Source organism: Arctopsyche grandis, chromosome 6 (assembly GCF_051622035.1).
Source record: "Arctopsyche grandis isolate Sample6627 chromosome 6, ASM5162203v2, whole genome shotgun sequence".
In the NCBI taxonomy this organism is placed as follows: Eukaryota; Metazoa; Arthropoda; class Insecta; order Trichoptera; family Hydropsychidae; genus Arctopsyche; species Arctopsyche grandis.
The window spans coordinates 20,335,633-20,362,513 of record NC_135360.1 but is presented as its reverse complement, the minus strand read 5'-3'; the positions used below and the strand labels follow the sequence as shown (position 1 = coordinate 20,362,513).

At 33.5% G+C, this 26,881-nt stretch overlaps 1 protein-coding gene across 2 annotated transcripts in view; it reads left to right on the top strand.

Moving 5' to 3' along the window:
* SP1173 (major facilitator superfamily domain-containing protein SP1173) overlaps positions 1-26,881 on the top strand; it is a 53,933-nt gene that overhangs the window by 5,248 nt on the left and 21,804 nt on the right. The window contains exon 3 of one of the 2 annotated variants that reach the window (XM_077432877.1): positions 16,364-16,401. The exons of the other annotated variant lie outside the window; for it this stretch is intronic. The gene's annotated coding sequence lies outside the window, so the exon portion shown is untranslated. The remainder of the gene's footprint in view (positions 1-16,363; positions 16,402-26,881) is intronic. 2 annotated transcript variants of the gene reach the window in all.

Genomic DNA, 26,881 nt, shown 5'->3' with positions numbered 1-26,881 from the left:
CTGCTGAATGAAGGACTCTCCAACACACTTCTATTCGTATCTGTTTTGAGCAACTCTCGTCCCATCTTACTCCACACATTTTCCTAATTTCGTCTACCCATCTTCCCTGCGGTCTGCCCTTTTTACCCTTTTGCATTCTCTCGAACAGGCAGTTATTGGGAATCCCCCGTTTAGTGCATCTGCATATTGTTTTGAAAAGGTATACTGTGTGCCAATCACTGTGTCTGCCGGTGCTGCTGCTACCTCCCACGCGTGCAGATCCTCGATTGGCAATTGTTGGAATCTGAATGTGATGATGTCACGATTTGAGCAACGCTTTTCCCTCCGGCCGTTCACGATGATGTCATAGTGCCGTAGCACTACTTTTTTTATTTTGGAGGTCGACAGATGTTGAACTGGCCAAGCGTACACCATTTTTGGTGCAAATTCGTTTTCTCCAGAAGATTCTCCGCCGCTTGCTCTGGGTGTGCTTTTTGACTATAATTATATCACAGAAAAGATAATATGACTTCATTTTTATACAAATACCTTGCATTAAGTTTGTTGCATTCACAAGCAATTGGTCCAGTTACCAGTAAAGTAAGACCACTCGACGACCATAGTTTGGGGCTATTCCTGCGGCGTTGGTTTGATTTATTAAAAAAAATTTACAAATAGTAGGCTTTCTAGAGCTCTTCGGTTCGGAATAAATTAACTTTTATAGGTCACAGCGCTCGCTGTCAAAATTAGTGAAGTGGAGATAAGTGCGGTTCATCACGCGCGTTTGCCTCGTCGTTTGTTTCTCTTCACTAATTTAACGCGAGCGGATACATAAATTGGCCAATGAATTTTTTGAATAAACTTGACATTATGCTGCTGAAGGACCTTCTACTTCACAGGACCCAAACACTTATATCATAAGATGTTCTGCTTTTCTGGAAGAAAAATACAAATCATGTATTTATTATTTCGAGAGTGCATTTTGTCGTATACATTTCTAACGTTTAAATAAACTTAACTCAAAATATATTTATTTTTCCATACATAAAATAATATTCCTTGGCATTACAGATTTACCAAGTTGATATATGAATTAAATTCTTAATCATCGGTAAATGTTTTATTCTGGAATATACATACATATATGTATAATAATTTAATATGGAATATTATATTGGCATAACTAAGAAAGATAGGAGCAGAATACTTGGGTGAGAAGTATGACAAGGGCAGTGAATAGAGTGAAAAGATTGAAATGGCAATGAGCGGGCCACGTGGCTAGATGGATGGACGAAATATGAACAAAAGAAGTGCTAATATGGTACCCGAGAGAATGCAAAAGGGTAAAAGGAACGTGTAATATAATTAAATAACTACAATTTTTTCAAAAAGATATTCTCGGTTTTTTTTTTCATTGAAAAAAATTATATGCAACTGAAAATTTTGATTTCTTCTTTCGTTAATATAATTTTTACCAGAACGTACATTTCTTTAAAATAAGAAAACGAAAAAAGATAAAAAGTTAAATATAATATTATATTTTACAGTTATTTAAAAATAATTATGCTGAAAATATTAGCACAAAATGATTTTTTTTTCAGAAACATAATTGGTCATGTAACAAAATATTCAAATGCTACTTTTAAATGAAGAAAAATATTGTATGTAAATCTATATTTGTTTAATAATATACATATGTTGTTTGGAAACAAATTGATTTGGAAATATATTTATAAAAAAAATCCTCTGCATCATTAGTAGTCACCGGACCCAGAAGGTGCCGCGTATTGTTCAAAGGTTTTAAATGATTTACAACAATGGAACAATGGATAGCACTGTGACTATCCTACCTCTAATCATTAGACGGACAAAACGGTACAAATCAAAAAATTTCACGAAAACGACGGGAAGAACGCAAAGCGCGTAAAAAACGGGAACGTCCCGGCCAAAACCGGACGTATGGTCACCGAAAAATGAAACAACAACGTGAAAGGCGCAACGTAATATTGTGAAGTCCTACAAGTTTGCTTTCAAGTTGTGCAAGTAGTTGAAAAGTGATCGTGCTGTTTTTAATTGTAACGATTTGCAGAATATACAGTGAAAAATCAATAGTAACCTACTGTCTGCTGAACGTGACATTTTATGTAATTGGAAAGGGTTTAATATTGCATAACGAAACGGAACGAATGGGCGTATTCGATAATATCATATTTCACTGTTAAAGTGTACTACAACATTGCCCACATGTATCGGTTTTTCACACTATCCGGCAATTTGCGCTCGGCTCACAAAACTCATCATCCCATTAAAACGCCATCAGTTTCGAGTACAACAGGAGCCACTACTTACCCAATTACAATTCGGTGTGTTCGTGTAACAGTAACGTCTTTGCGGCTCATCTTCATTGTGGAGTCTGGTTCATGGTTGGGTTTCGTGGCGCTCATCCCACACCCACTCTCTTCTGAAATCGCTCTTATTGTTTTATTGCGAGATGATGAGGATGACCACCTACTGGGTAGTGTATCAGTGAGTAGGTGTGATATAAAGTGCGTGCGGTACTTTTCAGATTGATAACGTTTGATAAACATGTTTAATTTCTTTGCGTAATCTAATATACATATAATTTCGAAAGAGACTTTGTATGTATGTAAGAAAATATGTAATGTTAGTTGGGAAAGTTTCTATGATGACATGGAGACGGGGTACGGGGGGGTGGGGGCGCCGTGGGGGAGGGGGCGCTGGATTCTGGTTATATATAATTTCGAAAGAGACTTTGTATGTAAGAAACATTGGTTGGGAATTTCGTGAACAAGTGAAAATTTCTATGACGAGTCGATTTTTTTTTCGATTCAAATAAATTTAATAAAAAACCAAATGAATATACATTAGATTCGCCATGTTTAAGCTGTTTATATTATAAAAACTGAGCGAAGCCGGGTAAAACAACTAGTATATATGTAAAATTAGTCAATTTTGATCTTGAAACTATTTTTTTGTTACTATATCATTAACTCATTTATGTGTGATGTTATAAGCAAGCAATTGACTTTTTTATTCACATTTGTATTTCGAGGCATTTTATGATCGGGTTATTAGAGGCTTAATTTTGTGGCCTAGAATTTTTTATCGCTCTGTGTTATGACTCGTTATTTCTTCCATGCACCAAATGAAATATACGAAGATCTCGAGAGTAAATCAAGTGAAGCAAAATATTATTTTGGTATTCGAGCTAGAATAATAAATTAATTTATCAAGAAACTCTTCGCATAGTGTAATATTTTGGAGCAAGCAACTTCGGATGAGCGTCGCGGTGCAAACAAGAAGTGATATTTTGAAAGGGGTGCAAATTGAAGGTGAAATAATTTGCATGTCAGAAAGTTGATACTGATATTTACATAAGCATGGGGTGCATTGAAATTGCAAAACAACTCTTTGAAACGCCAAGCATTTCAACTAATTTTTGGTACATTGGGTATAATTTAAAAGACAAGCGAAATCTATGTACACAGTATGTAATATATTATAAATTAAGACGCCATCTTTAATAGCCACGGCGTTTATTCATGCTAATGTAAAACAGTAAAACCATTTTAACGCAATTTGATATAAGGAACCGAATCTCCCCCACGGACATTATGGTAATGTTCTAAAGTTTGCCCGTATACGAAAATTATATTCACATTTAAAAAACAATACACCTATTATTGTACTAAGTTTCATTGGTAATTTATATTTGATCATCGTTGATTTAGCTGTGCAAAAAGTTCAATTCACCATGCGAATATTCGCGTACATTAATCATCTCGATTAGGCCGTCAAATCATTGCGAATATAAACCAATTGGCATTTAATACTTTTGGAGGCGATGCGGATTTTTAATATCCTACTGTTAAAGCAGTGATATTTTTTCAAGTTAATTTATTAGTTGATGAGTTTCTACTGAATATTTACCCATTAGCTGATTTGTATTATTATTATTGATTTATATGTAGTCTCTTAATATTATATTGAAGTAAGTACATATATCTTCATCATAAAATTCCATAATTAAAAAAGTTTATATTACAATAAGAAAACATAATTCTATTATTATGGTAATAATCTTTTCTTTTTATGTTCAAAAATGTGCGATGGGATCTGAGCACGTATCACTTTGATCTGAATCCATAATATTATTATACCCTTTGGGCTTTTGTTCTTCACATTTATACCTACATACACATGTGTATATCACAGATGTATAAAGCAGATAAAATATACCAGTGAGACCTTTTCAAAACATTCCTTTTAATTTAAGTACTATTCAACTACGTCAAATGTTGTGAAATTTATGCAAGATAATTGAATGCGAAACACATTGTTACATTCAAGGTTGAACAATATGGATACATCAGTTTTAATTAAAATCCTTTTGTTTGAACTCATTCTACTGGATTCATTTATATATGTACATGCGACCTTCAGCAAATATTTTGCACCATACTTATTTTTGGTGTAGTGTAATTAAAAAATATCATGCAGATTGATTCCGTTAAACATAAAGTGCATGTTCTGTTTACCACAAAATAAGTTTTCAAATTTGAGAATCTTAGATTAACCTTAACAGGGATTTCGCCATACTACCATTTGACCCTCGCGTAACACCTGAGGGTGAACCTATCCCATATTTAGCACCAGGAAAGGGTAATATGTGATTGATTTTTTTTCTTAAATTCTTATTATAATAAAAAGGCTTTTTTTTTTTGGTAAAAATCAATTTAATTAATAAAATTTTTGAATACATTGTAAATAAATTTGTTTTCTTTTTCAACTGTGAACAAAATATACGTTGTTAATATTATGCACATATTTTATTTATATTATTCATTGAAATTTTGAATTTACCTGTGATTTATTTAATGATTTGGTCATGTTTGTACGTTGGGTATATTTTACATATCCAATAAACGATGTTTGTCTTCATACCTATGCAGTATTGTCGATTTTTGGATTCAATCGTCCACGCATTTTATAAAACGACACAAGATAAGGTGGTGAATTTTCCAAAATCGCCCTATGACCATATCTGACTCTTTTCCTGTACTTGGTTTTGTATCCACGAAAAGAAGCCGGAGAGTTTAGACATATTTTAGTAGGAAACTCCTCTTGTACTTCTTCGCATAGTTGCTGTGTTTCTGTCTGTAAGATTCCTTCTTCTCTTCCACACGTATACGGTTCTGATTCCTCCTCTTTATGATTGGCCGAATTCAACGTAGGACAAAACAATGTGGTGAAACAATTAAAAGGTGCCATGTAATCCATACAAGACGAGATGACATTGCCGAAATAGCCGCAAAATGTGGATATCATAATTTTTCAAGAATTTGCTCCCAATTTCAAATTGTGAATTTTGTAAATGAAATAATTTTTCATGTGAATATTTTTTATACATAGCAGTCTTCGATTGTTTTTATTTGAATTTAAATATTTATCAATCAAATTTTACTCTCCAATGCATGTTCGTTTAGAAACGTATTTTTTTTGTCTTAAATATTGGCGATTTATCTTCTTTTCGATAAACTTTCTGACATCTATGCACATGTATGTACATATGTACGTGTAAAGTAAACGAATTGCACTTCGGGAACATTTGTCACTTTGATGTAGTCTCAAGTTGTAAATATTCATAATGTGCTATCTTTCAAGCATAACTACATACATACATATATAGCTGCCATTTCGTTTTCACGACGTTCATAAACTATGTATACCCCCTGGCATAAAATATTCATAAATTTAAGAGAATTGCACACTACAAAAAGTGTATCTTTTGAAAATTTACTCAACTTCTAAAAATATCTAAAATACATATTACGTATTTCTTTCGTCGACACTTTAAACTATGTTGTTTGTATGTATGTATGTATGTATCTGAGTGTAAATTCAAACTCATGCACTTGAGACGATTATACACATTCCGACGCGTCTTCCACTTTTGATTCTGATCTATTAACACTGAATTGTTGAGTGGTATTGACCTTTTTAACACCTGCCACTTGATTATGTATCTTGAATATAAAATATTATATAAAATCTGTATGAAGTTTTATGAAATACTTACATATATATGTATGTACGGTCAATCTTGCAAACCTCATACATATTTGATATGTATATTAAATACATATATACATAATCCTGAACTATCCATCAATCACTTTCGGACAGAAAACTGATATTTTTAGATAGCGCTTTAACGTAAACTGACATTGATTTGCGAATGTAAGGCACATATGGATTACCAAATAAGATATTTTTTTTTAAAATATAATTGAATATCTTTTGGCATGTGTATATAATAGGTATACAATATTTTTGCTGACTGTTTTAACTTGAAATTCACCGTATTTTTTTTACACCCAGATGTCTAAGCACACCTATGGAGGCCACACCTATTGTTGTGCTACGTTTCCTACCTGGTGACCACCTCATGTCCATTATTTTTTTTCGTCGTTTCTACTCCTATAGTATACATGTAAGTGGTGAAGATAGAGCAGCTGGATCAGAGCGTGTAGCTCCATGACCTGACATGAAATACTCCAAATATTCCAACTTGAAGACTTTGCAATTAACTCATTTTTTATAAGGGTTTTTATTAGATACGTTTCTTTGTTTTATTTTTCTTTGGGTTTATCATTTTGTCGGATCACACTTGCAAAAAATAATAAGCATCTTGTCGCTTGCAAGACAGAAACGGAAGATTCAAGAACGGATATACTCATTTAGTCTCGAATGTTCAAATCACATGAATGCATCCGTTCATGTGAATAGTCGGGTAGAATTATTCTCCCTAAGACCAGTGTCTTGACTCAGGACAAAGGTTGAAGAGATTTAAATTATTTAAATGAATATACATACATACATGTGAGGTTACTGCAAATATATATATATATATATATATATATATATATATATATATATATATATATATATATATATATATATATATATATATATATATATATATATATATATATCTATAAATCAGTCATGGGTGGACATCTAAGTTATGTTTTAACTAATTGTTGCTGTTATTACCAGTATGTCTGGTCAGTTTTAGTAGAAAAGACGTATTCAATTGGAGTTTTCTTAAAATAAGTTTTTAAGTTTGATATTCGTATGATATTCCTTTCTTTTCGTATATATTCAACCATTTATTTTACCTATATATGATTAATGTCCGCAACGAATCATTCCATATACGCTCCGAAGTGATTTCGTTCAGGTTCGATGAACTGTCGAGTTTTTATGACCCCAAGTTCTTCGATACGCAGACTTTGGCGAGTTCGAAAATGTGTACAAAACTCGATCGAGAAAGTCAACCCAAAATTCCACGTTTTCGTCATTAGTTTTACATTTCTTTGTTGAACAATCACAAAACCATAGGGACCAAAATATTACATATTTCATGTCGAATGAATTTCATTAAATTATACAAAACGAAAAATAATTCATTTTAAATAAATAGTGCTTTATTTACACCTTATTTTTATTATTGCACTTTATTAAAATTCTTTCCATATGATGTGTCCACTCATTTCAAGGATAGATAATGCTATAATTGTTAACGAAGCCATGATCTGTTAACAATTTGATGATTAAAGTGAAGATCTGTTTACACTTTTGTCCTTTTGAAATGTATTTTGATACATTTCAAATTGTATATACATACATACATATAATTTCGGCGGGACCAGAATATTATTTCACGTTAACCGATTTTTCATATTTAAGCGTTTTCGTGTTAATCGATTACCACTTTATTTCTAAGCTCGTTATAGCCTCTTTATTTTGGGAAGAAAGGATCGTGATCATCTGCTGTCGCTCCGTTTCATAATATTTCCAATTATGGTATTCTATTGAATTAGCTTTTTCTTTGTATAGCCGTTTGACCTAAACTCGATAATTCTCTTTGAGAATCTCCAAGGCACGATTTTCCGTGCCATTTATTATATTACATACATATGTCCATAGTTTATATTTGTGTACGTACTTAGCGACATAAATGGATTTAGTATTATATGGCAAAAATCACACACGTTCATTACTGTCACTTCTGGTACAATTAAATGGTGACAGGGGAAAATTTAATCTAGTTATGGAATGGACAATACTGTGAGAGTATAAATCAAATGCTAATTTCACCCATTGCAATTGTCTAGTTCAATTTTGTCTGATAGAAGCAATTGATTGTCGTATCGTATATGTACATATATAGGTATGCCTTTCTAGTTTGAATTATACATACATATGTTGAAATATACAAAGCCAAAGCCGATATATGCAGCATATTTCGATTATGAACATATATACATATGTATGTTACAGTGTGTACAGGGCCGACGAGAGGGTGGGGGGGGGGGGGAACCGGAGTAAAGTTCCAGGGCCCGGACTACTCGAGGGACCTCGTGTCGGGACGTTCGACTAATCGATATTGCTATTTTATATTATTCTATATAAAAATGCATACATTTATTCGAAGCTAAATGTTTACTATTTTTCGATCCGCGCATTATTTATGTCCATGTGAAATCGGACCTGTTATATTATACTTTTTTATTCGACTATTTTAAAAAATGACCTTCAACACAGGTATTTTTCTAACAGTTCTGATAGATTCTGATTCTGAAAAATATATCTATAGGATCTTATTTTTAGTTTGTCATAGGGCACGGAATTATTTTTCCAGGGCCCTGGATTCCTCTCGGTGGCCTTGGTTACAGAACTAGTGTACATTTCTTTCGCTCATGAACATACAATTATTTTCATACACGAACCAATATGTCCATTTATAGTGTACACAAAAGAACTACATAGTTTGTTTATGAACAAGCTACTAGCCATTAGTTTGAATATTCTCAATCGTTGTCTCATCCTCTTTGTATGTTTACTCTGAGCTATAATATTTTTAATATTAGCAGAAACGGGAATTATAGCAACGTCGTAATGCAGTTTCCATAGGATTTCCCATTTAAAACACTTGGCGTTTTAACATCTCAAAAATTTTGACAGCTCAAAAGTTTTGATAGCTAAAAGTTTCATGCGACACCTGGTGAGTTTATTTGAATAAAGCTTTTGACTGTTAGCACTTAAACTAAAACCAATTTTTCATGTATGAACAAACTAGTATGTTCTAACACTTGAATTGTAAATTGTTTGGGTCAAAAAAGTATAAACTAAAAGAAATCATTCTTATCATTTATGCATGTCAATTATCAGAATCATTATCTATGTACCTATACATACATACTACATGTTTGCTTGTCGGGATCTTGACGAATTAACTGATGATGTTTTGCTTAAAATAAGATAGTATTTGATGATTGCATAAGTTCGTGTACGATTTTCAGAGATAGCGGTAAACGTTTTTTAACGATAAACAGGCACGAATTTATGCAATTTCCTAATATATTTAACTCCGGACAAACATGCCAACTTTTTATATATGAACATATTAGTAGAACACATAAATGTATTGATGATATTCATTACCATATATTATATTATCGGGTTTCATTCAATCGTTCGTTACATACGCATCGTGCGTTTCATTAACCAGATTTGGAGTTTGTAAATAGTGGACGTGGTTGTACGATGGACAAAAAAACCGACGGAATTGAGTTGTCGACTTGAATATTTAATTTTTAATGTAACCTTATCGCCTTTGCCGACAAAGGTGCGTAAATTTATGGTTTCCTGACTGATGGATTTACCGTTTTTTTTCCTTTGATTCCTCCATCTTTGGCGTATTAATTTTGGTATTGCAAATATGGCGCAACGGCGAGCGAAATCGCAAATTGTAGAATAGTTCAATTATGAAAACATTAAAATAATTCACGCCACATAACGTTACTTACAACTTCTATCGATTTGTGGTCGTATTGATTTTTTGCCGTTTTCTTGCTCAGCCCTAATACGGCGTTGATATAATCTACCGTGGCCTTTTCTCTTGCCACTGTTTTATTGCATTTTGGCTAATTTTTTTAACCACACATTCGTTGCATTGCGTGCGCTTAAATAAAGCATTTCGGTGTAAATTTAGCAACCTATTAAAGTGATGTGTGTATGTGATGCCATATTTAAGCTCAAAATGTAACCAAAAGTGACACGTTTAGGCGAGGGAAAAATGTGTATCCGGTGAAATGTCAGACGAAGAACATTAGTGAATTAAATTAAAATTGACATAACTGTTATCATATTTTTTATGTATATGTTTCATATAAACGTTTTTTCCTTGACTTTTGGAAATTGTTGAGATGAGGAAATTCATTTTAATAAAACCACATTGATGTCATTCAAGTATAATATTTATATATAATACATTATCTATTCTTATTCACCATATTATTCATTTATTTATTTATAGTTTTAGAATATTGTGGCATTACAGGAAGAAATTAATGACCCACATTATTAATTACATTTTGTATATCATTTTCCTTTTGATTAAGGCTGGGACTCACAACCTTTTTTGCTCCATTCCCTTTTTCAGCATTGCTCAGACTTAAATGCCCCCCCTCCCTCCCTCTCCAATCCATCATTTCTCAACACAATTTTTATCATTTTAAGAGCACAGGGTTTTGTCAAAGTTTCCCCAGTTGTATGTGGTTTTTTGCTTTGCTCTCTGTACTGATACATTATATGAAGCTTCAATAACATTTTCATTTTTTTCTTGAAATTCCCCCATTGAATTCAGCTTTATTTTTTTAAAGCATTCGCATAACGTATCTTTTAAAAAATATTTTTCCTTGTCATTGGGTTGTGGATGAACATTTAGCAAATGTTGCTTCAACTTAGTTACTTTCATGGAGTCGTTTGACAAAACTTTGATACAAATAACACATTGAGGCCTTTCTTCTTCATTGATAATATACTGTAACTTTTGGCCCAAACACATAAATAGTTGCGCTGCGAATTTCACTAATATTTAATTTTATTTAATCTATTAATGAAGTGAAAATGTATATGAGAGTGTGGAAGCTTGTAATAGTTTTATGAGAAAAAACATTGAATAAGAATCCAAGCAATTCGGCAATTAACCCCCTGGAACTCTGACAGTCATATGATATATGATTACAAAGATCTTCCATTAAACGTTAATAATTACCGACATAATGTGCTTTGAGGTGAATAATTCAACGTTTGTTGATTTTATAATGGTTTTTGTTGGTACTGCGTATCACGAACCGATTTACTATTTCCAGTTTAATAAATTAAAATTATTGTAACCTACATGTTTACAAACCATAAGTCATTTTTTTACCTACATAATTATTGATAATACGAGATAAAATTCACATGCTGACATTAAAAATATAGTTTGCAATTATATTAAATCAAATTTTCAATAAAAAATTGAAACTTATCTATTCATTGTTGGATTTAGAGCTCATATGGATGGACGGGGTGCAACGTACCCCAAAAATTCTAATCGCACAGTGTGCGGCAACCCTCCAAATCACCGTGACAAATAGTCGCGTTAATTTATTAATATTTTGTGTGAATGGATTTCTTTTCACCCCATAGCCGTTGACAAAGGGAATTCTCCCGCCGCGATATATAACTGTCATGTTATTTGCGCATTTTACATTTTTTCAATCCTCAATGACTTAAAAAAAAAATTATAAATATACTTATATGTATACTTAATACGCATCCGCTTCGTATAAATATTGTATGTACCGTTGTCAAAATTAAGTCACGGTTCGACGAATCGTTAGTATTATTTACACTTTTAGAGGACCTATCTGCCTCAGGGTACTATACGTATGTAGGTATACGAGTATATCATATTTGATACCAGTTTCGAATTGATATTAATTCGAGACATTGTGTTTTTTTTTATTTAATGGTTTATTAAAACTTGTTCGTATATTATGCTTTTCGAAATGTATCTCATGTTGCGGTTAAGAAAATTTTAGATTCAATGTCCAAATGCTTACATGCATACATATGTACGTACATACATACATATATGCATACATACGTGTATGCAATGCAATCTTCTTCCAAAATAATGTGCAACATATTACAATCTCGTGAATGGTTTTTTTTTATTAATATAATAATGACATTCTGAATGTATGGCAATGACAAACAGTTTTGAAGAATAGATCACATATTTAATTAATTGTCTACTATCAAATAATTTAGTCTACTTTTGACGATGACTCTTTCATTAAAATCACACTCGATTGTAGGGCGCTCGGCGATACGCAACAACGTACAATAGCACAATACAAACTATACGTGATTTAGGTTTGTTTGATATTTGATGATATTTGACGTGATGATGTTTGCATTGCCCAGCGCCCAAAAATCGAGCGCGATTTAATGCAAGCGCGCAAAGATCATGGAATCGATGACAGCATCACAGCAACTATTTTTAAATTCTCTGGTTTAAAATGTTTTATTCATTACATTGGGTAGCTATTATCATAAATCACACATTTTAAATTCTATTGTACAATATTTTCAACCTAATTTTTGTTGATGCTGTTTAGCTCGTATAACTCAAGCCTATGTGTATATGTATGTACAATATAAATATATATACTTAAATATATTCTATGATCAAAAAAAATAAATAATTGAGAACACGTATTCGATTTCAGTTTTGGGTAGTTTGGTAAGGGTTGAGATCTTTTGTTTATAATGAGGGTGTCTGAAAGCTTCCGTGTTTGCTCAGCTCTTTCAATGTCCGTACGGGTTGATGAAGCTGCAACGATGCACGTACCTTGAATGCAATGGAAGGGACTGGAAATGAGACTTTGATCCGTCATCCGAGAAATAAAACAGGAAATCAAAATAGAATGTTCCTCGCTTCTTCCAATATCTTGCAACTCAATGTCTTGCACACATCGTTGGAAATCTAATGGAATTTTTTATTTTCATTTCATATGCACATTTTCAAGGTGAATTTCGCTTTGTGCAATACGTACTTTAAGAACATGACGTGTTTTTCTCTTTCTTCGCCTGAATGCTTGAGTCAGACATGAAAGAATGATGTCATACCTGTGGAGCTACTAAGGTCGTTCACTGGCACAGGTAAGGGTTAAACTCTGTGATATCCAATCAATACATGTGTAATTCAAAAATACTCGTCACAAAGACAATTTGCTTACTCCAATATTAAATTAAATAATCTAGTTTTTGAGCTCTTTTTCCTATTATGCTGTACATTTACATCAGAATAATATAAAATACTATGATTAATAACAAAATTAAATTAAAATTGCAAAATAGAAAATGATCAGTAGATCAGTAGCTATTAAAATAGATATAATATGTATTGTGAACAAAATTTAGTAATAATAAAAAACATTTAAAAATCAAAAATATACGGATGAATTTAAACGGAGTTCAAATCTATACTAGTTTTACCACTCAATATTGATGTTATATTTTACAAGGTAAAACATTACTATTATCTGGCTTTTAAGTTATCTAACAACCGCAGCAGCATAAAAAGATCAACACGTTTTCATTTGTCGAGTTCTGACTCGTCGATTTGTCATGGCATGACTTATTGCAATGTGTATGTTCTCAATGCATAAAGGGAAAAACTTAAAGTCTCAAAAGCAAGGAAAATTGAATGTATGCACACATGTACGATCACTTATGAGGAAATTGTTTTAAAATTTCACATTCTGGGAAAAATGTTCATATCTAATAATTTCGAAAGAGACTTTGTATGTATTATATATATGCATGTTTGTTTGAGTCGTAGATTCCGTGACGTTCAATTTAATAAAAAACATGAAACAATGAATATTCAAATAAATTTAATAAAATGTTAACTATTAGATTGGCCATGTTTAAGCGGTTTACATTACAAATACCGAGGGAAGCCGGGTAAAAACACTAGTGTATAATATAAACAAATGCTATAACATAGTTAGCGTTCGAATACAGTCTCACATTGTAAAAATTAGCCTTTGGGTCTTTAATCCTGCCTCCGAAGGAAGACTACAAAAACAATCAGGATTCGTTGGAATATTCATGAGGTCAGGCTTCGTAATGCCTACTCTAGCTTTGTAGATTCGCAGACCCTTGTCTCTTAACGACCAGGGTGAATTTAAAAAATAATGCCACCAAACGTACCCACCCACCCCTACTTGGTAATAACTCGTGTCGGTTTTATATGCCGAGGTAAATCGATTCTGTGCAACGAGCAAACTCGAAAGTGGAGTGGCTCTTTTTCTACATCGCCTTTCAGTAGATTTGAGTGAAATAGCGGAGAAACAACCCATGTATATACATATGTATATGTACATATGTAGGTAGGCAAAACTATGCGTATAAATTTGAATGGAATTATGTATGTACATATCTATTCTAAATAAATTAATATAGAGGTGGAGAATTTCAAAGAAGAAGATGGGGGAAACAATTTCAGTAAATTTCACCTTGTTGGTGACATTTTGATTGTCATTTTATTAATTGTCTTCTTGTATTACATAATAAATGCTATGTATATACACGCGTAAAATTGTATTTTGGGTAATTAAATTTATATCAATCGTTCTGTTGGTAAAATATTGAGAAACATCGAGCTTGAGGGATGCGCAGTTCAGAATCTACGCAGTTCCACAAATTCCTTCATAAATTCTATCTTCCCTCCCCTACTTATTTTTACGAGCACGTAATGCATCCGCGTTTATGCTCTGAATAGCATGTTTTTATATTTTTCAATAAAATCCAATCACAATTAGCAATTTTAAGTACATATTCTCGGACCACCAACGATTTTGGGGTACAATTTGCTCGCGTTATAGAATCGAAATGGTTGAATTATGCTAATTTTTGGTCATTTTTGAAGTGTCGTGACTGCTTTGTTAAAAGAAAACGAACTATGGAAGGGAACGTATTTTCTTCAACAATAGAATCGTGTTGAGTTGACTAGCGTAGATTCCACTTGTACGAGATACCTTGTGTATAGTCACTATGGGTATGCATACTTCCTCAACTATAAAAAGAGTATTAAAAAAGAAAAACAAAATTAATCTCACTTTTACGGCTCGTAAAGAAAAAAGTAGACATGAAAAATGCATTATAACGAACTGATTACTATTCATTCGGCTTACCTAATTTTAAATTATATCGTTGCATCCACACGCAGCTACTGTAACGAACGGTCGGGTAACTGTGTTGTTTATCAGCACCTGAATATGATATGACGGATGATGATTATTTTGATTTTGAAATAATCCAATTGCGCATAAATCAGAACACCGTAATCGCCAAAAGATAATACATACGTACATACATTTGACCAGAACAAAAAAATGCGAATTTTGGGTTTCCCGGATCGACCTAGTGGAAAACTTGCATCGTATTAATGGAACGTTAAATAAAAAAAAACATCGATTTTATACAATGTCCAACCAATCGATTTATATCGTCAAAAACATCGAAAAAGTGGGTTTTTATTTAATTGTCACTTACTGCAGTTTGGTTGGGTCGATTATAATTATGATTTGAGTAGATGTCGTTTCGTCAGAAACTCCCATACAAAGTACGCAACACTCACAACGGCCGTTTATATCGCTGAAACCGTCTTTCCAGAAAATCACAATTTTTTTCATGTTCCTGTTATTGTTTTGAAAATGAAAGTTGTTGACAGCTTATTTGAGTATCTACATTTTAAACACAAAAAATGTAATTTTATAAAAAACATAATCAGGCCAAAATGGTTTATTTTGACGTAAATTATATTTTTGTTAGATTTTTTAATTTCATATTTATTACCAACGTGCCATTACACGTTGCCCCAAAGCGATACCTATCGTATCGAAATAACATTCAAATAGCAAGTAACTGGTTTTGCCACTTTGGTGAGGAACTGTTTCAACAATGAAATCGGATAAATTGACAAACTCTGATAGGAAACGATCGACATGGAGTCACAAATATCCAAAATCTGACCAGCAGCACTGCAGAAACACTCCGAATAAATTCTTTTTAATCGAGGTTAACTCAGGGATCGAACCCGGGACCTCTCGATGGTTAACGCAACCACCGAGCTATACCGACATTTTGGGTCTAAATTTTTATTTATTTTATAGTTTTGGCCCATTGTGCCATTACAGGAAGAACATAAAAATAAATTTAAAAAAGTAAAATGATAAATGATACATAAAAATGAAACGTATAATAACATGAAAAAAAAATCAAATAAACAGAATATATAGTATGACCAGTAATACGGATCATGTCACTTCTATGATCAGAATCCATACTCCATAAAGGATCAACATCCATATATAATAAATTATTTAAACATTGCACCACACTTATTAAAAACATTTCTCCATGCTCATTTTCTCTTTTTTTTGTTTTCCAGGACTCGTTTACGACCTCTCTGACTTTATACTGATCGAGGTGAGCTAAATATTTACATTTTACTCCTTTATATTTGTCCCACTTTACACGTCTCTTTATTTCTTCTTCTTTACTACCGAATATGTCAATTATTATTAGACAAATATAAATTACTAGTAGTTTTACACGGCTTCGCTCGGTATTTGTAATATAAACCGCTTAAACATGGCTAATCCAATAGTAAACATTTTACTAAATTTATTTGAATAGTTTTATTTTATTTAAATTTATTTGATTATTCATTTGTTTTTTTTTATTAAATTTAACGTCACGGATTCTTCGAACCAAAACTTACTTCTCTCCTTTCAACTTTTGGGTGTCTAATGAATTCTCTCTCATCCACAAATAGGTTACTTTTGTTAATAGTACGTTTAAATCGACCCTGTTAATCTCTTCGAGGAGTTCCATCGTCAGGTCGTTTCAAGTGACACGACTAGTCACCGAGGTCTTTGTGTGTGTGAGCGCAGACTAAAATTAGAAGAATAGTGACGCCGACGAAGATCGATGGCCTCGTGACCCACCACCATTCGATCGACCCTACTACCTGGTTCGCAGAACCATTAAAACCCCACGACTTTGGCTAATCCTCGACATACGATCCCGACTTATGACAACGTCAGCCTTCCATTATTCATTAGAAATTAACTTGATTAATCGATAAAAAGTCATTACTCGAACCTAGTAGCAATTCGAATCCGAATATAATAAAGGTTAAGTCTACATACATACTTCGAGAAATACTCCATATCAAATAGATTTAATCAGCCGTTTCCCAAAAATAAATATATACATCAAAACATTCCCCTTATATTATATAAGGGGTGATCGACAAAATTAAATAACACTACGGCGCGCATAAAACTTTTATGTAGGTCGACTTTATGAGTTTGTGCACGCATTGCACCAAGCGATTGATGACAAACACTCGTTCGCATACTTGATATGTATTAATTTTTTTACCACTACTGCTGCGGAAATGTTTATGAAACTCCACGCTTATCTGTCAACGTGACTTTCGTATTTTAATTCTATAAATTTCATCTTATTTTCGTCCCCAGCTCGTGTTTCGATGGTTTTCGGTGAAAAAGCAGAGTCTCGCCTGTCTCGTAATTTTTTATTTTATTTTAGTTGCTGTCGGAAAAGCTGCATCTCTTAAAAACATTCGGAAAATGTCGGAGTTATCTCAGAAACCGTATCCTCCGTGTAAACACGTTGACAATGTTTTTACATATATCACCGTTGACGTTGATACATTCCCTGACAAATTTTGAACTCAATTTTACAATGAAAGAATATTTCTTTAAATTTACAAACACAATGTGAACTGACATTTTGAATGTGCTCAAAAAATATTGGCTTGTATTGGCATTAAAATCTGCAATATATTTACATATACATATGTAGGTATGTACATACAATTTGTATATCTAAGCTAGTATCACTGTACTTGGACATACATATGTACAAACATACATATAATGCCAACATGTAAAACACACAATAAAGAAGTATAGAACACTGTATGCCAGGCATCGCCAGCCTATGACCCGCGGATCACCAAATGACTCATTTGACAATTTCAAGTGACCCACCTGAGTTAAGGGGTTAACGGGTTAAGACTTCACTTGTCTGACACCAATGTAGGATGGACATGAATGTGCTCAAAAAATATTGGCTTATATTGGCAGTAAGATCTGCAATATATTTACATATATGTACATATGTAGGTATGTACATACAATTTGTATATCAAAGCTAGTATCACTGTACTTGGACATACATACATAGAATGCCAACATGTAAAACACACAATAAAGAAGTATAGAACGCTGTATGCCAGGCATCGCCAGCCTATGATCCGCGGGTCACCAAGTGACTCATTTGAAAATTTCAAATGACCCACCTGAGTTAACGGGTTAGCATTTCAGTTTATTTTATTGATCCGTCGGCCTACCAGCTCCAAATGAAGCACAGACCAAAACTGCCGAATAATTTATACCCATCGGGTACTCTCCGCACAGAGATATCATTGGTCGATGGGTCGCGAGACTTTATTGATTGTTGTATACGGCTCAGCGAAGGTGAAATCAGGTGATCAACGATAGTAATCCAGTGGTCGACGAGCACCAATCACCTCATTTCTACGTTAAATTATTATTCACTAAAATACGGTTTTAAAATGAAAATATTCACTGACCCAAAACATCATTTTAATAATCACATATTGGTTGATTTTGAACCATTGCAAAAAAGATTGCCCACGCCTGCTGTTATGCTCTGCATAAGGAAAAAAATATTTTAACGGAATACGGGGTGAGAAGTATGACAAGGTTAGTTGATTATGTGGAGAGAGTGAAGAGATTGAAATGGCAGTGGGTGGGTCACGTAGCTAGACGAATGGACGAAGTGTGGAAAAAAGAAGTGCCGAAATTAGGGATTGCAAGACCGTTATACCGGGTTACCGGTAAATCGACAAAATTTCGCCATCGGTTATTACCGGAAACTATTTTATCGCGAATTAAGTACATACATATATAGTCATAGTATTGCATAACATTACATTTAAAGTCGATGCAAATGGGGTATTGTGGATTAGGTTGTCTGGAATTTGTTTATTTTCAGTATGAAATGTGGCAATTTCAAATTGATAAATTCACTGGCAACACAGATCACCCAAATCGAAAACAAAGCGATCAGACGGTTGTTTCAATTTTAATCCAAGCTTTCAAATAGTCCAAGTTTTAAATAAATAAATTAAAAAATTTAATTTATTTATTATTACGAATTTACTTAAATGTACATACATACATGTGACATTATTCACCTGAGATTTATTTTTAATTATTTACGATTCAATCTATGTACAGTGAGCGACAAAAATAGGTACGCACATAGATTTCGGACAAACAGCGCGAAACAAACCTCTCTACCTGCCGTAAACAATGAGACCCCAACCTTTTTTTTTTTACACAACTCTGTGTAACCGTTGGTTCAAAGATTTACAAAGCTGATGGTCAATTCCCTATTTAGTTTCGCGTTAACTTTGGTTGCAATAGCATCGCATCGGAAAAATGTCGTCCGCACGCCAAATGTCGACCGATGAAAAAGCGGTAATTTTGGCTCTTACGAAAGAGCGAATCGCGTATCGAGACATTGCTCGTCGGGTGGGGTTCAGTGAAGGTTCTGTGAGAAAATTCATCAAAAAATACAGTGATACAGGATTATTAACAAGGGCTCCAGGATCTGGAAGGAAGTAAAAATTGATGGAACGTGAAAATCGTGTCATAAAACGTGCTGCTCTTCAAGATCAATTTATTACTGCTTCTAAAATCAGGGATGAGGTTTACACTTCATCATCCACAGCAGTACATACCCGTATGATCCAAAGGAAGCTGAATAAATTAGGGTTTAGAGCGATCAAATTCGCGAAAAAGCCACTTCTGGCGGTTTCAATGAAGAAAAAGCAGTTGAAATGGGCCAAGGACAAGAAGAATTGGATATCAGAGGACTGGTACAGGGTGGTTTTTTCAGATGAATCTAATTGGAATCTTATTGGATCAGATGGGAAGACCACAGTTCGCCGTAGAAGTGGAGTATGTTTTCACGCAAGTTGTGTTTCGCGACCGCGAAGCATTCCCCGTATGTCATGATATGGGGGTGCATTACAGGATATGGAATAAGGGCGCTAGAGTTCGTCCGAAGGTCCATGAATGCCATCCAATTCGAAAACACGATACGGGAACGTGTTTTACCCACCATCGAAGCACTCATAGAATTCGTCGCTGAACCAATATTTCAGGACGAATCTGCACCTTGATATCGGGCTCGTTCTGTAAGTTATCAAACCGTTTTTCTATCTTTAATTTGTTTTTTTATGTGGTAAATATCATCGACTTGTTTTAGATAACCAATTATAAAGAAAGTTTGGGAATTAAATCCCTTACCTGGCCCGGGAACAGTCCAGACCTGAACATTATCGAAAATTTATGGGCGATTTTGAAGAGGAAAGTAAAAGCCTGCAATCCAAAAACGCTTCAAGAGCTGGAAAACATAATAACGGAGGCATGGGAAAAGGATATTTCCCCAAATGTTATAAAAAAATTGTTTTATTCTATGCCCAGAAGAATTGAGGCAGTAATCAAAAACAAAGGGGGAATTACTAAATATTAAGCTTTATTTTATTTATATATTATTGTTTTATGTATATATTATTAATAGGAAACATTTAAAAAATGTATACCGTGAAAACCGCTTTAAATTAAATTAAAAACTCCCGAAGAACTGCCAATACTTTTTTCCCAAATTTGTCCATTTCGTAAATAATTCCAATATCTCAATAAATACATCAATATAATTAATAATTTGTCTTGTTTTATTATCTTAATGATCCTAGTCATGATTTCAGAAACTTTTAAATGAAAAATATTGCGATATATACGAATAAAATGAAATTTTGCTACTGCGTACCTATTTTTGTCGCTCACTGTAGGTTATTGTTTTTAGGAAAAATACATACAGTTGCATATGTAATTCACGGAAATATATATATATTTTCATGTACTGGCAAATACCGGTATACCGGTAGTGGGATTTACCGTTTACCGGTTTATAAAATTTGACGATAAATTGCAATCCCTAGCCGGAATGTTACCCGATAAAATGTAAATGGGTGAAAAGAAGGCCGCTTGGAAAATGAGTGGATGAAATTAAATAAATGTGTGAGATTAGATGTATGAGACCTATATATTTCTTTCCGGTACCCCTAATATAAGTGTATTGGAGAGGCTTTCATCCAACAATGGACGGTGAAAGATGATGATAACGCGGTAACTTCGGTTCCGCGTTGAGATATATTTATTGTGTTAAAGGGGAGAGTACTATAAAATGTACGAAAATTTTAAGGTACAGTGGGTTATTAGAAATTGCTTTTTAGTCTTAATTATGTTTTAAAATTGAAATTCGAATCACGAAACAGATGGCATTGTTCTTGTGGTCATATTCGGATCGATATGGCCATATGTAGCAAGGGGGTGGAAAGTGCGATGTGAATCTTATCGAAACACAAAGGGGCATTATGCGAGACGTCCAGGAAGTAGGGACACCATAAAATAAAATTGTATATCTCGATCCAATGAATTTGTCTTCTGACACGAGGTACGCACGTGTACATACATACCTCATGATGTATGTACTTATGTATGTAGGTACAAATTCATGTACATACATATACTACACATAGCAGTTTGTATGCTAATGAGTTCGTTTTCATGCATTCATTGGTAGTGAATGGGTCATTTCTTTATTAAGTATATTTTAGATGTACATATACAAATATATACATATATGTGTATTCATAATATTTGTGTGACGTAATCGATTCTAAATACAAGCTGTGATGTCGTTAAATTTGCTAATGACAAGAGTTTATCGATGATAAAGTTTATTATTTTCATGACACAATTCACTTATTTTTTATGGTTCATGATTTTTATTAACCATTTATTTATGAGTAGTTAAGCGATGCGTCATAATTTTCATTGACTCGTTATCATTTGACAAATTAAAAATAATTTAATTTAATTTACATACATACATATAGAAGCAACTGTACAATTTTGGTTGTATCTACATATTTAATACGGTACCCATTACCTATATAGATATGTCGTTCTTCCAGATTGTGCCGCTTTTAAAATTATTTAACATCGGAAACAAATCAATGTTTCTATGACGACGATTCGATATATGTATATATATTTTTCGATTCAAATAAATTTAATAAAACAAACAAATTAATATTTACTATTAGATTCGCCATGTTTAAGCTGTTTATATTACAAACACCGAGGGAAGCCGGGTAAAACAACTAGTTTACTATAATAATAAGCCAAACTCGCCTCTAATAGTTCAATATTGACGTCAAACCACGGCCAAGGTACCAAATATGTATCATCATCATCCACAGCCATTCGCCATCCACTGCTGGATGAAGGCCTCTCCAACACGTTTCCATTCGTCTCTGTTTTGCGCAACTCTCATGCGTCTCACTCCACACATTTTCCTAATTTCGCCTACCCATCTTCCCTACGGCCTTCCTTTTACCCTTTTGCATTCTCTCGGGTACCATTCTAGCATGTCTTTCGTTCATTCTTCTAGCCACGTGCCTCGCCCATTGCAATTTCAATCTCTTCATACTATCCACTATATCACAACCCTTGTCATACTTCTCACCCACGTATTCCATTTCCTGTCTTTCCTCGCTATGCCAAGCATACAACGTTCCACACTTCCTTTAGTGCATAGGACTTTGTGTAGCAACTTGGCGTTCAATTTCCAAGTTTCACATCCATACGTCATCCCTGGCAAAACACATTCATCGAAGATCTTTTTCTTCAGGTAAAGTGATTTAAAATCCGCATTCATTCGTTCAAATTATCTCCATCCTAATTTCACACGTCTCTTTATTTCTTCTTCTTTACTACCGAATATGTCAATTATTTGACATAAGTATATATTACTAGTGGTTTTACCCGGCTTCGCTCGGTATTTGTAATATAAACCGCTTAAATATGACTAATCTAATAGGAAACATTTTATTAAATTTACTTGAATAGTTTTATTTTATATAAATTTATTTGAATACTCATTTGTTTTTTTTTTATTAAATTGACTGTCACGAACAACCAAACAAATGTACTGCCTCCCCGGAGCCTGCGCCCCCGGCGCCTTCGCCCTCAGCGGCTGCGACCCCTAAGACTTCGCCCCCGGGGGCGAATCCTTTGAATCGAAAAAAATCGAATCGCCGCCTATGAATCGAAAAAAAAACTACGAACCAATGAATGAAGGTTACATACATACATATATGCAAATTCTCTTTCCAAATTATATATTAGATTATTTACTACTTGTACTAAATATATATGTATAATACACCTCTAAAATCACTCGCATCGTGGAATGACTGATATTAAATACTCTTGATTATGACATTTCTCCGTTAAGTGAGGGTAAATGTATACTCAAACTGCTACTATGTATATGTAGTTACCAAAAACTGAATATTCTTTCCTAACAAACAGTCTATTGAATAAACTGTATCAGTGATTGTAACATTAGCCTTTATTATTCGACTTTCGTTTTTTGTGCGTCAATTTAAGCTTTATTTGGATTCTATCGTCGAAGTTCGTCGGCCTAAAACCTTGCCTCAATTTCAAAGGTGTCTCGTCGTAGAGGGTTATTTAATTCAACTGATCTAGAAATTGGGCTTGCCCCTAGGTTAATTAGCGCGGGTCACGCACACCGGATATAGTAGGGGCCCGGAAGGACCCCAACCGGGTATCGGGTTTAGCGACACCATTACGCATGCGCGTACCAAAAACACATAATTTTCCATTAGCCAAAGCTACCGCAAACCAATTTGTAAATTCACAGTATTTGTCTTTTTTTGTATAAATAAAAGCTACGCTCACGCGGACGCTCTTCGCTAAAAAATAAATTAAATTCTGTTATGTTGAAGCAGAGTAAATTTAGTTCTTCGCGGAACTCGTTGGGAGTGAATGAATATGCAAGTTTCATTCAGTGCTTTACCGAGAAAAATTTACCAATTAACCCTTCTAATTACACTCGGTGTTTTATTCAATGCTATTAGACCATATACGCGAGCGTTTAGGACATTTAAACATCCTCTTAAAATGAATTTGATGATCAAGTGTCAAATAGATACCAACTGACAAACATTTATTTATTTTATTTTATTATTATAATAAATAAGAACAACAACAAATTAATGACCAATATGACCTGACAGTTTGCCCCAATGAGTCACACAAGTCTTACAAAAAAATAAGAACTACAAAAAATTAACAATCATTCATCTCATGCAAATATACTCGTGTTGAATCTCATGAAACTGACCGGTTCATCAACATGACAATCAAACAGGTCCAAATTCTAACAGCCTTTACAAGAGACGAGTTACTGTTACGAGTTGCAGTTACGTTTTCACAACAATACATATGTTGGAAAAGTCGACGATGACGTAAAGTTCTATCGCATTCAGGCGCCCAAACTTTAAGCTCCGATAAATCGAAGGGTTGTCAATACTTCTCTTTAATACTCCAAACAATTATTTGAAAATGGCAAAAAATCTTCTCGAAGATAGTGAGTCAAAGCCTAGGACACCTTGTATATAAAAAGGCAGTGGGAAATAAATAGGGGTAATATTTATACATGTTAGAACTTAACCGTTATTTTTTATTATATACATATATACCAGGAAGACCTAACAGGTAAACCCCAGTGCGCCTTCCTGGCCAATTACAAACAATACAGCATTTTTATTAAAGAAGTCGCTGAATTAAGAGACACTGAAAACTCAAAATTAACGAGACATCTATGAATTTTAACTTGTACATAAATCATACTCAAATAGTGGTGACATAGTAGGTAGGAAGGTTTTTAGCCAATTTAATCGAGGAGCCGTTTCAAGAAAGATCGACCTTGAGTCACAAATATCCAAGCCTGACCAGCAGAATTACAGATATACTCAGAATAAATTATTTTCAATCGAGGTCAACTCACGGGATCGAACCCAGCGCCTCTCGGTGCTAGGCAAAAGCCCAACCACCGAGCCATGCTGCTGGCTTATAAGTAAAGATTGGCGTCGGGACGATGCTTTTTGGAAAAAAAATGATTCGCTATTATTATTGTCAACCACGCTCTTCTACTCTCTTGCTTACTAACTAATGGAGAGGTCTATTATTATTTAAAGAGCACCAAGCCAACGCCGAAGTCTGGTTATAAGCAGAGATCAGCGGACATGTTGCTATTGCCCACCAAAAATGGTTCACTATTGTCAATTACTTCAACTTTTTTTTTTTTATTTCGTGGCGACTTAAATAATTTAGAAAATAAAAAAAAATTGCGGAGCCTGATTTATTTAGTAGGCAACATTTAATTCCTGTTCCACTTCCCTTCGCAAATATTCTATCCACTAAGTTATCGCAGTACATATTAAATATTGTTTATTAGTGGTTTTACCCGGCTTCGCTCAATATTTGTAATATAAACAACTTAAACATGGCGAATCTAATAGTACATATTCATTTGTTTTTTTATTAAATTGTTTTGAATCGAAAAAAAAAATTCAACCATATCGAATCGTCGTCATAGAAACTTTGATTTGTTTTTCGATTACTAATAAACCTTACATACATACATACAAAATCTCTTTCGAAATTATATATGTATTAGTCTGTGGAATATATGTATGTATATATATATATTGTGTGCGTTAGAACCTATTTGATTAATCGGAATCATGTATGGAGACATTATATTACAGCAGTCGCAGCGCAAATTCAATGACTCACATCCGATTCGTTTCGAGAAGCACTACGAGCTTATTAATTTGCGTGTTAGCATGTGAGCGGCTACCCTTACGTTTGGGTTAAGTCTCCTGTATCAAACGATAGAGTTTGTTTATATACACATGTACATAATTTATTAATTCTCTTGCATCACCTGACTATTTTTAAACTGTGACCACATGGTCCACCGGCACGAAAGCTTTGCATACGTGGAATCGTAAAGCTATCAAAAAATTCTTGAATTTATAAAGTTTCACGTGAGGCCATGGTACTATTATATTTTGCTATGATAATTATTTTCGCGCTACCAAGTACGAATGTTTAATATTAAAACACTTTTTTAACACTTACACACGCGATACTCGATATCGTTGCAAATGTGATAACCTCGACAAAAGTCATCGTTTATTTTTATATATGAGTGAATGACTCATAATCTTTTAATAACTATTATGTTTAGTTATTAAATTCAAGTGCATATATGTATGTATGTACATTGTAAATACTTGAAATTTAATTTATTCTATGTATGTATATATAAAATGATGGTGCACATATTACATGTGAGCCGTTATATTTGAAATTGGCGTAAGTCCACTTTTCTTCGTTTCGAGAAATAACTCACAAAACATTAAATATGTATAATGTTTTGCGTTTTACAATATATATTTAAAAATACTGTAGCCTGTTACAGATTTATTGTCATATCGAATTCAAAGTAGTGATAAAAATTTGTGAATTAAGTCGAACTGAAATAGTGTTTTTGGAACTGAATATTGGACTTCCGCCACTTTCAAATATAATGGCTCATACATACATATATAGAATTTAATATAAAAGTCAAAAACCTTTTAAAATTACACTGAAATCGTGGCAACCATCTAACTGTCAGTTAGCCGTAATTAATAGCTATAAATTCAATCTAAATTTCCTTCACATATTTAAATGAAAAGCCTTGAATTTTATGTACATATGAAGTATTGTATAATAGGTCATGGTTGATGTCCATCAACTTTATATTTAGCCCACAAAAGAGTAAGCATTCTCTACTTTTTAACATAAAATTTCATATATATACACATACACTTGTAGTTTGTAGCTGTACGCAAAAC